This window comes from Fringilla coelebs, assembly GCF_963513975.1.
Source record: "Fringilla coelebs genome assembly, chromosome: 7".
NCBI lineage: Eukaryota > Metazoa > Chordata > Aves > Passeriformes > Fringillidae > Fringilla > Fringilla coelebs.
In genome coordinates, this window is record NC_140035.1 from 11,464,759 (window position 1) to 11,476,781 (window position 12,023).

Consider the following 12,023-nt stretch of genomic DNA (forward strand, 5'->3'; position numbering starts at 1 on the left):
GCCTGCAAGAAGCCAGCAATGGCTCTTAGACTTGCCTCACAAGGAGTTCTTGAGCTGCTATTATGCGAGCAGGAAACTGGTTTGACTTGTGCTGCTCTTCTCTCACTTGGTGAGGACAGAGCTGCGACTGTCAGCTCCCTGCTGAGCGTGGCTGGTGTTGGGCTTGCTCTTTGCTCAGGGTGGCTGTGAGGCAGCTGTGGCCAGACCCACATCACCTGTGTGCGGGAAGAGGCCCTGACCAAAGGCTTCGGAGGGCACACTTGGGAGACCCATCCTACCTCTGCTACAACAACTCTGTGTTGTGGTGCTCAGAGTCACCTGGGAGCGCTCCAGTTCCTTTCTGTAAAGTCAGAATTTCTTCAAGTTCTTTCAGAGACAGTGTAGGCTGGAAGGATGCTGTTTGCCTGCATGCTGCTTTGTACAGGTGAAAGGAGCAATAAAACCAGTGCTGGTGTTGATTGGTGTCATATGCCTTCTCAAACCCTCCTAAGGAGGCATTTGGGATTGCTTTCCATGGGTATTTTTCCTGGGATCTTGTATTTCTTGCTGGAGAGAAGTGGTGAAAGGGAGGTGTTAATGCTGCCGTATCTTGACTCCCAGTCCTAATTATCTAGTGATCAAGAAGAATTTTATGGAAAAATAATGTAACTGCATTAACTTGTCTTGCAAAGTAAAGTTTTCACTATCCTGGATTATTTAATGAGTCACTTAAAGAAACCATCAAAGCCCATGTAGGGTCAGCATATAATTGGGCAGCTCTTTAAGGAGCATGTAGTCTCTGTAGGAGACTGAAGTAGCTTAGTAGCTAAAAATCTGTTTCTGGAATTTTTTTCCCTACCTAATAGAATTTAGGTGACTCTGAATTAAGTCATCAAAAGGAGATAAATTTACAGTGACAGCTGATTTCCCTGTCCTGTTTCTGGACAGAGAAGATGTGAATGCAGACAGGCTGGCTCAAGGTTCTGGTTTTGTGCTAGTCTGATGGGTCAGAATCTGGCCTGTAGCAGCTAATCCAAATTCCTTACTCTTGGTTGATGAAAAAGTCATGATACAGCAGAAACCACTGCATACCTCTTGAAGATTTTTTTATAAAGAAGGAGTTAATAAAGAATCTGTGCTTTGTTTCTGTGTTGCTCTGTGGTTGTGGCATCTTCTTTGATGTCTAAATTTGGAGACAAGGAACAGAATGTATATGTGCACACTCAAATTCCCAGTCCTTTGAAAGATGGAGGAGAAATCTCTTTAAATGGTGATGTGAGTATATGAGTAGGTCTGCATGGATTTTTTTTTTCCCTGCATCTATAGATCTGAGACTGAACTACATTAGTTACTGGACTGCATGCTGGCACAGTCCCAACACTGCAGGCAGATGTATATGAAGAAGCCAAATAATACCTCTTTCCAACATACTAGACCTCAGTGTGAGGAGTTTATGATCGTAATAATGCTCTGTAGTTCTAGATGAGGATATGAAAACTAATGAAAAACACTACCTTGTATCTCCTGTCTTGCCATGGTGCAGGAAAGTACTATTAACCTACAGGAGGAAAAGGATGAAGGGCAAGAAGAGGCATAACTGTAGCTGCATCTGCTTCTGAATCAGTTTGTGGTGTTGATTTTGTGGAAGACTTAGCAACTCACCTGCTTGACTTCTCTTACAATGTCTGTTCTTAAGAAAAAGCAGCCACTTGATCTCTAACCTGTACTACAAGTAGTGTTATCTGAAAAGCTTATTATGTTTCTGTGTTATCCTTGGGCATTGTCATATTTTAAATCCTCTAAATTATGTTCTCTAGCCTGACATAGTTACTATCTGTGAAACTCAATCTCCAATTCAGCTGAAATAGCCTCTGTGCCTTAGACTGCAAGAGACTTGCCAGCAGCAATCCCTCCTCCTTCCTGAATCACTTTGCCACTGACAGACTGATAGAGAAATAGTAATTGAAGCCTATCGCTGTGTGACTTTGAAGTTTTTACTTTTATCAGATGATGTCAAGTTAAAACCTCCTAGATAAATGAACCAAAAGCCCAATGCCTTTTTCTTTGCTGAAAAGAATAACTCAATTCCTGTTATGACTGGCAGTATTTGAACTTGAAGTGCGTGTGTATCTTGCTCCCTGATCCATGTTGCAGATCCTTTATTAGCTGTGTGAAGCACTGTTGAAGTCCGAGATTGTCATGGGTCAGATTGTGTAGCTGGAGTCTTTGGGGGCTACAAAATGTTGCCTGGTTTATACTACTGTACTTAGAGAAGGATTAAAAAAAAAAAAGTTTTTCTGTTTTACAGTCTGTGAGCAGGGTCTTACAGGTGGTGACACAGCAGCTCATTAAACCTGGTTTTGGATTGACAGGGTTGCTTCTAACTAGAATATAGAAAAGTGTTGCAGATTTTAATGAGCAGTAGAAGTCAGTTTCAGCTGAAAACCTGTGTGTTAAGAATCAAGTACAACAAAACACCTTCTCTAGAAAAGTGGTCTGACTGATCTAATTTGAGCAGTGGAGGGGAGATGGTGTTGAATTAATTTGCCTTCAGAAACAAATTCTCAGCTGAATTTATTGATGAGGCCCATTTTTTTGCTGAAAGTAAAGACTGACTGTTTCATTTGACTCGGTTTGGAATATGCAGTAAGGCTGGGATGGGAGGAAGCAGTCTGTCATCCTTTTCATGTCAGGTTAACAATGGCACACTATCACATCCAGCATTCTTTCTGTCTTGTTTCAGAATTCACAAGACATCAGGTTTTGGAGTTCTAAGAGTGATGCTTTCCCATCTGTGTGAAAGTTTTGTTGCTTTGTTTAAAACAAAAAGTAATACTAATGGGATACTTCAGTTTGGAATAGGTGTCTCAAAGGAAATAAACCACTTTTGGAGTTACAGGAGCAGGAAGGCTTACATAGCTTGCAGCCTGTCCAGCAGATAGCAAAAATACAGATGTTGTCAGCAAGTGTCCAGTGAGAACAAACCTCTGAGAAAATAACAGAACTGCAAAACAAGGCATCAGTCTAATAAAATCACCAAAAAAAGTTATTTAAACACTTGATTCAGCTTAGCTATTGTTATGTTGAAAATAACAATAAGAGCTGTGAGGGAGAGAAAAATGTAGTAAAAGCATTGTGAAAGGTGAGTAGAGCCTGTCCAGGAGGTACCTGCTTGGTCTGGCTGAACTCCCCCAGGGTGTCAGCTCCTTGTGAACCTGTGCTGAACCCTGAGTGCCTTCTTTTGTTACACTTACAGCTTCTATTCCTCCGATCTGTTTCAGTTCTAAAGAGGTCCGTTTAAGATAATTAATCCAAGAACTAATGATTAAGTTGAACACTTAATTAATACTTTACTTTTATTAATCCACAAGAATTTGTGGAAACCTCTTAACATGCTTGTTTATGTAGCTGTGGCACTAGAGCATTGATAGGAGCTATTTGCCTTACTTGTTCACATGTGTTTCTAGAGCTGGATATAGCCGCCAGAATGTATGTGGTTTGTCCCTATAATTTTCCAATTGGTTTTCCACTTGTGCTGTCAGCTGCTCAGATGGCTTATTCTTTTCCCTTAGCAAAATCCTGGCTCCCTCAAGCAGTGCAGAATACAGAATTCCCTTCTATTCCCATGTTTGTGGTTGATGTTTTTTGGTTGGTTTGGCTGAGGGTTATTTTTTTTCTGTTTTTGATTTGTTGGTGGGGTGGGGGTTTCATTGTTTGTTTCTTTTGGTTTTGGGATTTTTTTTTTTTTGGCTCTGTAAAATGCTTGCAGTTGAACAGGTCTGGAGACTGGATTGCTTCAGCCACAGAAACAGACGTGGAACAGGCGCTGCTTGAGCTGTTTTATCAGTGTCAGCCCATCCATGTGTCCCAAGCTGAATCTTGAACCAATGATTGCCAGGCTGTTCACCTCGCTCTGCTCTGGCTGGGCCTTTCCCAGGTGTCGTTTGCAGGAGTTATGCTATGACTACAGTAGCTACAGTAATGAGAAAATCTCTCCAGGCAGGTTTTGTTGAAGAGTTGTCCCATAGTTACTACTATCACCTCTTTCAGATCTGGCATGTCAGGTGAGTTGGTTAATAAGGAGTGGTTTTTGTATGGAATTGGGTTTTCCAGACAGCTTATTAGAGAAGCCCCAAGTACACAGCAGAGCCACAGTGGGACTGCACAGCACTTGGTGCACGTGGTGTGCGCTCCAGAGCAGTTCTGCAGGCATTTCCATGGCAAGAAAACTCCCCTTGATGTGTGCAGGTGTCCCATACCCTGGATACTTGTGCATAGGTAGCCTGCATGAGATTGCAAAGCCTTTTTGGGTTCCTGCCACATGCCAAGCACCCATGTGGCCCGAGGGTGTGCCCTGATTTACATGCATTGTTCTTCTCTATGCTGTCAGATAATTGAGTATCTGTTGGACACAACTAAAAAGGCGCCTGTTTTCAGTCTGAGGGAGGAAAACAGATGTTTTATTCTCTTGTGAGAGCTCACAGTGATGCATCAGCTGTTGCTCCAGATCTCAATGATGACAGCCAAAAAGGCAAAGACACATAGGTCAAATGGAGCTGAGGAGATCAACATTAAATAATTTATTTCCTTTGTGTTAAGTGACATGTGGGATTTGGTTCTGAAGCATGTGGAAAGCATTACCCTCTAAGCTAGAATTAACTTTTAAATGGGCAGGGACAGAATATTTTTTCATTGCTTTCCTAGACCAGATGATCAAAGTCTTGGAAGAGATCTAATTGCCAAAAGTTAAACTATATTAAAAATTATTCTGGACTTGATCAAGAGCTGTGCTAAGAGCTGGATGTAAGACATAGTTAGTTGCAAGAGGTATACATGGGCTACAGAGTGGCTGAAGCTGCTGAGCCAAAAGCTGTGTACAAAGGTCTGCAGAGTGCTAGGCTGGGGCCAGTGGTGTCACTTCACCAGACATCCCTGTCCCTTGCAGGATCACATAGCAGCTCAAGCAGAGAGCGCATGCTGACAGCTGCCCAGCTTGCAGATGGGCACTGGTACATATCTGCTGGTGTGAGGTATGGTTCCACCTGCATAGCCACACTCAGAGGAGCAGGTCAGCACTGGGACTGTCCCCCTGTGTTCTGTGTTCTTGTGGCACTGTTTTTGCTGGAGTCCTGGTTTTAGCTGGAATACAGAACTGATGATAAGCCCCTGAAAGTTTTCCCTTAAAGTTGTTTGACATGAATTGAGAAACAGCAATTAAGAATAGCTTGGAGAGGGAATAAGAGGAAATGGCAAAAGAAGAAACTGGTGCAGTGAACAGCTTAGGCAGTAGCTCTCAGTCTTCACTGACCTTAGAACAGTGGGAAGCATCATGCTGTATGGGCTGTGCTAGGTCTTGTGGCTGCTGTAGATGCTGGGCAAGATGTAGCTCAGCTGCACCCCTCACTGGTGGTGGTGAGACTGGGAAGTGTTTTAACCCATGCCTTTAAGGGTCATCCTCTGGGCTTTCTCCCAGAAAGAGTATGCGCAGGATTCTGGATGAAGTGTTGCCTTCCTCTGTGGAATTTTCTTCTTCCCATCTCTTATCCTTTTCTCTACCTAGCACATTCACTTACCCAGCATCTTCACTTTCCTGGGCTATTGTATCTTTCTGTGGCTGACAAGGCATCTTGAACCTTTCTTCTTTTTTGAATGGAGTTCTTCTCTGTTGTACCATTAAGCTGTTGCTGATTGTGTCTGGAGATGCTTTCCAAAGGCGTAGGACTGTGTGGTACATGCTGAGCAGGCAGTCTGTGCAGGGTGGGAGGTGCTGTGAAAGCTCTAGGTCTTAGGGTGTTTCCAGAGTGTTACAAAGGCTGGGGCTACTGAAAATGCTATTGCATTTTTAATTGCATGTGTTCCTTTCTTCCCAAACAAGGCAAGAACAAAGCTTCATTAGCCACGACCTAGCAAGAGCTGTCATCATCTAGTAAGTTTCCTACTCAATTCCGTTGCTGCCTACTCCTCACCACTGTGGCTGCTCTGCCTCCCTGACTGACCCCCAGCTTTTTTCACATTGCCAACAGCTGGTGGGACTTTGCTGTGTCTGCGCCTCTTTGGTGCCCTCCTCATGAGGCTGGTCATACATCCTGTCAACATTGCATTGCAGTACTGCTATTCCTCATAAAAGCTGGTGTTGAATGGTGTAATCTGGAAGTGCAGATGTTCAGAAGCTTGGGAGCTGGTGATCAAGGGGAGTTTCTGGATATTTGAACATCCTCACAGTTGTTACTGGACTTTGTGAGTCCTAAGGGAGCAGAAGATTGTCAGTGATTATCTGCTAGGTTGTGTGCTTGCCTTGTTTTTTTCCAGATGCTGTCTAAACCCTCAGAAACACTTCTGTTCCAGTTTTAAAATGTGTTGACCCTTTCTATTCTTGTAGTGTTAGAGATGGAGTTGGGGTCAGTGCTTCTGTGCTTGGAGCTTTTGTGGTGCTCCAGCTAATATGGTTCTGCCTGCAGGCAGATTCCCAGTGTGATTTCTCACTTGCTCTGTGCCCTGTAGCAGCCTTTTGCTGCTAATGGAGGGGAAGGCAATGTTATTAGGTAAAGCAGCCTGGTCTGCTAATAAGGTACATTGCTGTGCTGGCAATTGATTAGTTGCCATAATAAAGGCTTTCCGTTTTCCTACAAAAAATTAAACAGGGCATTGCAATGGCCTTGTTATTTTCCTTGCCATATTCTTTTTGCTTTTCTGTAGCAAAATGAATGCTTCGTACAATGAAGCCTCATTGTATGAGGCTTTAATATGCCTTGAGCTGTGAGATGCAACTAGCTACCAAAGCTACAGGGTAGTGGTGTTGATCCCAGGCTGATCCTGGGGCAAGATCTCATCAGTGCTCACAGGGTTACATTAATTTTTCCTTCCTGGCTGAGGACCTGGCTGTAAGTGTAAATGCACAGCTGGGGGCAGTGGATATGTACGGAATAGTGGCAGTGTTTGTGACTAAGATATTTAACTGTTTTGTGGTGAGGAACCAAAGGCAATAGCAGTTGGTACTGCAGGTGTTTTGTTTTGATGTAGTTTCATGTGAAGACACTAAGCATTGAGTATCCATGGCTGTTAGAAGCTGCTTAAGCAGGACCACCTTTCTGAAACAATGGTGCTGCTGCTGTTTTTTCATCAGCGTTTGGGGTTAATTGAGAGGTGAAAGTGTGAAGTTGTAACTCTGCTTTCAACTGCAAAGTCTCCTGTAGTATTACCACCAGTGCTGCTTCCCTAGAGACTTACCAGACTGTATTTTGTGTCAGTGGTGATTTACCTGCTGTGCTGCCTGGAGCTTTGACTTTGTTCAGGGTAGAAAAGCCTCCTGTACTCCACAGCAGTGACTCTGCAACTTGTGCTTCCCTCCATGTCCTTTGGAGAAAGCCCAGTGGCTGCTCTTCTCATCATACATAACCACTCAAGGACCAGTTGAGTATCTTTGCAAAACAGGGTGAACTTATTCTTTGGAACTCCTCTCTTCAGTTCCCCTGAGCAGAGGCAAGGTAGGGAGCACTGTGATTGAGGGCTGACTTGGTCCAGCTCTTTCACCTGGGACATACTTGTCAGCTCTTCTGGAAGCAGATGTCTGCATTTCAGGGTGATCATGTTCTTTTAAGCATGACCATGTTTGTCTTTGTGGAATTTTTGTAATGATAACTTTTTGCTCTGTGGTGCATTTTCTTTAAATTGCTTTGAATTTCTCATGCATTCTACCAAATATCTAGCTTTTAGCTCAAGAGACAACTGAGGGGCTTTTGTTGGCTTTTTTTACTGAATCCAGAAGGTAGTTATTGGAATTTTTTGCTTTTGCACATGAAAGGTGCCCTTGTGTCCTAACAGTAGTGGTAAAAATATATCTCTGTAGAGATAATTTCTGACAACCTTTTCTTAATGTCTCCAAACATTTAAATGACCTTACTTCTCCTGAAATTTATTTCACTGTAGAACTATGCATTTTTTTACTAAATTGCTCATCTGTTACGAGGTTTATAAATGAAGAACAGCTCTCAATAACCAGTTTTTTGCTTATTTTACAAGTGCTGGTGGTTTCATTGGGTGTTTCGGTTCACCTAATTCCATCAGGGAATTTGAGGATTTTCAAGGTGGTGTCTGCGACAGAATGGATGGTATCTCATCAATCTAGAGGAAGAACCCAAGAATATATATTTAAACTTTTCCCCCATTCAGCTCTTTGACCATAGCTTATAGTCATGCTGGTAAAACCAGTTGTGCTACTGTTGCTGCCTTTTTCTTTGCTGGTGTTGGTTTTGCAAGTTGTGTTGTACAAAAAAACTTAGCATCCGTGTCTGTGTGAGGATTGTTGGGCTGGGGAGATGGACTCGTGCTTCCCGTGCAGATGTGGTGCTGCCTTGGAAAATGAATGTTAACTCTTGGAATGGCAGAAGGAGATGGGCTATTCCAGGGTGGATGTGGTTATAGTTGTGTGCAGGTGGGATACAGCGTTTCAGAAGCTGATTCCAGATTTCTCTGACAGGACTTTGGTTACTGCTGTGCTGACCCAAAATACCTGGCTTCAAAACTAAATTTGCCAATATCATCTAACTTTAGCTTGGTCTTGAGTGCCCAGTTCAGTTGTGGTGGATGTTTCATGTCACAAGGAATTAGAACTGCTCCCTCTCTGATCAGCACTGATCAGACTAGCAGTGATGTGAGCCATCTATGCTTGCCTTGGACTTCTCAGTGTGTAATCTGAAGTGTTACACTTTTTTCAAAAGTACATTAAATTTACTCCAAGTATGCAAGCGCTTCTCCATATTTTTGCTTATGAATCCAAACGATTATCTAAGTAACTGTTAAAAAAAAAAACTGGTTGAATATTCTTACAATTCTTTTTTTTTTTTCATATTGTGATTTAAAATTCTTGTCTTCCATTTCCCAGCCCTTCTCCAAAGAAAACTTTTCAGACAGAGTTCAAAGTGAAATAGCTAAGCTGTGTCACCAGTGGTGGCAATCAGCATGTTGAAGCAGCATGAAGCAAGCTGGCATCACAGCTGCTGTAGAAACTTTCTCCAGCATTCCCATTTGGGTCCCAAGCTGCCAGGCATGGAAGGTTCAGCAGGGGGCTGGCAGAGTGCAGTGATTTTGTGGGGATGTACTGCCCACCTCACTGCTGTTTCCCAGCAAAGAGGGGGATGAAGGCTCCTGCAGCCAACACCACATCCCTGCTGTGGCATGGTGTGGTGAGTGGAAGGAAGGGCTTTTCTCCCCCCTTAGTTTTTCCATTGGGGTGGCCTGGAGCTGATTCACTCTGGTTTTTTTGTGCTCAATCAGCTGTTGCTGGATTGTGCAGCTTCTTTACCCTTTAATGGAGTGTGTTTAGGTGTGTCTTGTTTTAAACTGGATGGATTTGTCTGCCATGCTAGGTGACCATGTACTGCTGGAGCAGATGATGATGGACTTTGTGCTCTCTGATATGGCAAGCTGCCTGCAAGTCTTTCAACACCACCCAGATATTAAAGGACAGATGCTTTGAGTTGTTTTTGTTGACCTCTGAAAAAAAGTACTGTCTGTATTGGGAAAGGCTGTGTTGCATCCTGGGAACTAACAAGAGACTTCTTTACTAGGAGAGATGACCTGGCATTTGGAGAGAGGCAGGAGAAGGGTTTGCTGACAGCCCTTGGCACCTACAGAAAGCACTCTGAGACAAGACAAAGCAGCAGCAGATGCCAAATGAGCTGAATACTGGGTGGCACAACTTGCTTTATTGACTGTCTTGGGGAACCTCAGGAGTCAAATGAGCAGAAGCAGACCCTCAGGCCGAGGGCTGCCACTCTGTGATTCTGAGATTACTCTTTTGGGGGCCTGTGAAATAGGAGGCTAAAAGATCTGCGCTGATGTAAAGGCCTGGAATAGCTCTGTAGTTATCAGCATTGCAGCATTATCTGGAATTTCGGATGGAGAGCTGCCCTTCCTGTGCCTTGGTGTGGAGCTGTGCCCGCCAGCTGGCTCCCCTGGGGAGAGGCCTGCATCGGGATCATGGCAGTGGGATGGCTGCTGACAGGGCCCATCACGGCTCCCGAGGTTCCTCCTGGACCTTGGTGTGTGTTAGTTCAGGCAGAGCTTCAGTAACTGTTCCAGCAGTGAATGGGTGGGCTCTTCAGTGCAGTCAGTGCAATGCAGCCAGGGCTGGAATTCAATTAATTCTTTGTTCATTTGCCAGCCGTGCCCTCGGTTGTCTGTTATCTGTCTGTAGCGGATCTGTTGACTCTGTCAATCCATATATGATTTCTACTTTCTGCCTCTGACCTTCTGAGGCAGGTGTCACATTGGGGTTGATAAATGAATCCAGCATAGTTGGGAGTAACATTTGCTCACCCCAGTTGCTGTTTCCTCAATAGCTGTCCAAGCACCACTGTAATAATTGTGCTAATTTATAAGGACAACAGCAAAAAGTCGTGCATGGCTTAGCTCATCCTCCTGGCCTTCTCCTGGGGGTGAACTGCAGGGTATGTTTGCACTGTGCATGTGTTTCCTTTCATGTTTGAGTGATGAGTTTCCCTCACTCTTCCTGGCTTTCGGGCAGTTTGAAGAAGAGATGGATTCTTTCCTCTCCCGGGATCGAATTTATCCCTGGGGCACATCTCTGTAATTGCAGGCAGCACACTTATCTCTGTACAGGATGCTGCCGTGATGGGGCTCTGGTCAGACAGCTGTGAATGCTGACTGGCACTCAGAGGCCCATTGACTTTGCCTAAAAGCATCTCTCCACTGATGCGGATCTGGAGCCCACCCTCTTGCTGGGGCTCTGCTGCCGGACCCCAGGCGGGAGGCTCCCCTGAGCCGGCAGACACAGGCAGCGATAGCCCTTAGGGCAGCTGGCGGAGCGTTTGTCAGCGGTAGATTAAATCCAGTGTGCGAGATGAATGTGAAAACGAAACACAGTTTAACAAAAGCACGAGGAAAAAGCTCCTTTGGTGTATGAATAAATATTGTTGAATTAAAAATTGGCAGTGTTGAAGGGTCTGTAACTGTGAGGGGAGAAGACTGCAGGAGCTCTTTGGAGAAGGTGAAGTTGTATGTTGGGAGAAGTTAGGATCCAGGGGTTGGTATTTAGGAAGGTTTTTTCACAGGATACTTGGCATGCAGTAGTAGGCTGTTTCCCCTGCCACACGTCCCTGGGTGTTCACAGCCGAATGTGGAGTGAATCCATGTGCCCGGCTGAGGGCTGTCGACTGACCGCTGCTGCGCGAGTAGCGCAGGGGGTTCAGCGCAGAGCAGCACCGCGGGTGCCCCGCACGGGCTCGCTGGGAATAGCGCTGTGAATGGAGGGGGAAGGGAGATCGGGGGCGGTGCCGGGAGACGGGAGCGGTGCCAGGAGGTCGCAGCACCACGCGGGTCCCGCACGGCGCCGTGGAGTGCTCGGTGGAGCTCGGGGTGAGCGTTGTTCAGAACGCGCCGCGCACACGCCGCGGTGCGAGGTTCCAAAAATTGCGCCGCGCACGGAGCGGGCGCTGCTGTGTTGTTTAAGGCGTTAGCAGGGCTGCTCTCGCCATACGCTCATTGAGCAGCCGCGCAACCCCCAGATAAGGACGGTTGGCGGCGGCTGGGGCGCGCCGCCGGTAGGGGAGCGCGAACCGCGCCTAGCTCGCGGCGAGGGGCGGTGCGCCCCCGGCCCGTCCGCGGCCCGACTCCCAGCTGGGGGGCGCGCACGGCGCGGGGCTCGGCGCGCCCGGACGGCTCCGACCCAGGTTCGAGCCCTTTGGCGGCGCCGCTACCCAGAGTGCTCCGCGCCAAACGGGCGCTGATTTGCATAGAGGGCGGGGCCACCGCGCGGCTGCAGCGGCGACGGAGCGCGCCCTCTGCCGAGCTGCCGCGGCACTGCAGGGCACGGCTCCGGTGAGCGCCCCGGTAACGCGAGGCTGCGGGGACAACTCTGCTCCCGGTACGTGCAGGGACAGCGGGCACGGTTAGGCCTTTCTACAGACACCTGTGTGTGTGTGTACAACGAGTACAGCTGTGCACGTGTATACACGTGTATAGCGTGAATGTATGGGAATATAAATACATGTATGTATGACAGTATCATGGAATGAATGAACTTG

General features: G+C 46.0%; 1 protein-coding gene across 10 annotated transcripts in view; it reads left to right on the top strand.

Annotated features, from left to right (window-relative positions):
- The window catches only part of CLASP1 (cytoplasmic linker associated protein 1), a 164,999-nt gene that overhangs the window by 31,034 nt on the left and 121,942 nt on the right, over positions 1–12,023 (top strand). The window lies entirely within an intron of this gene.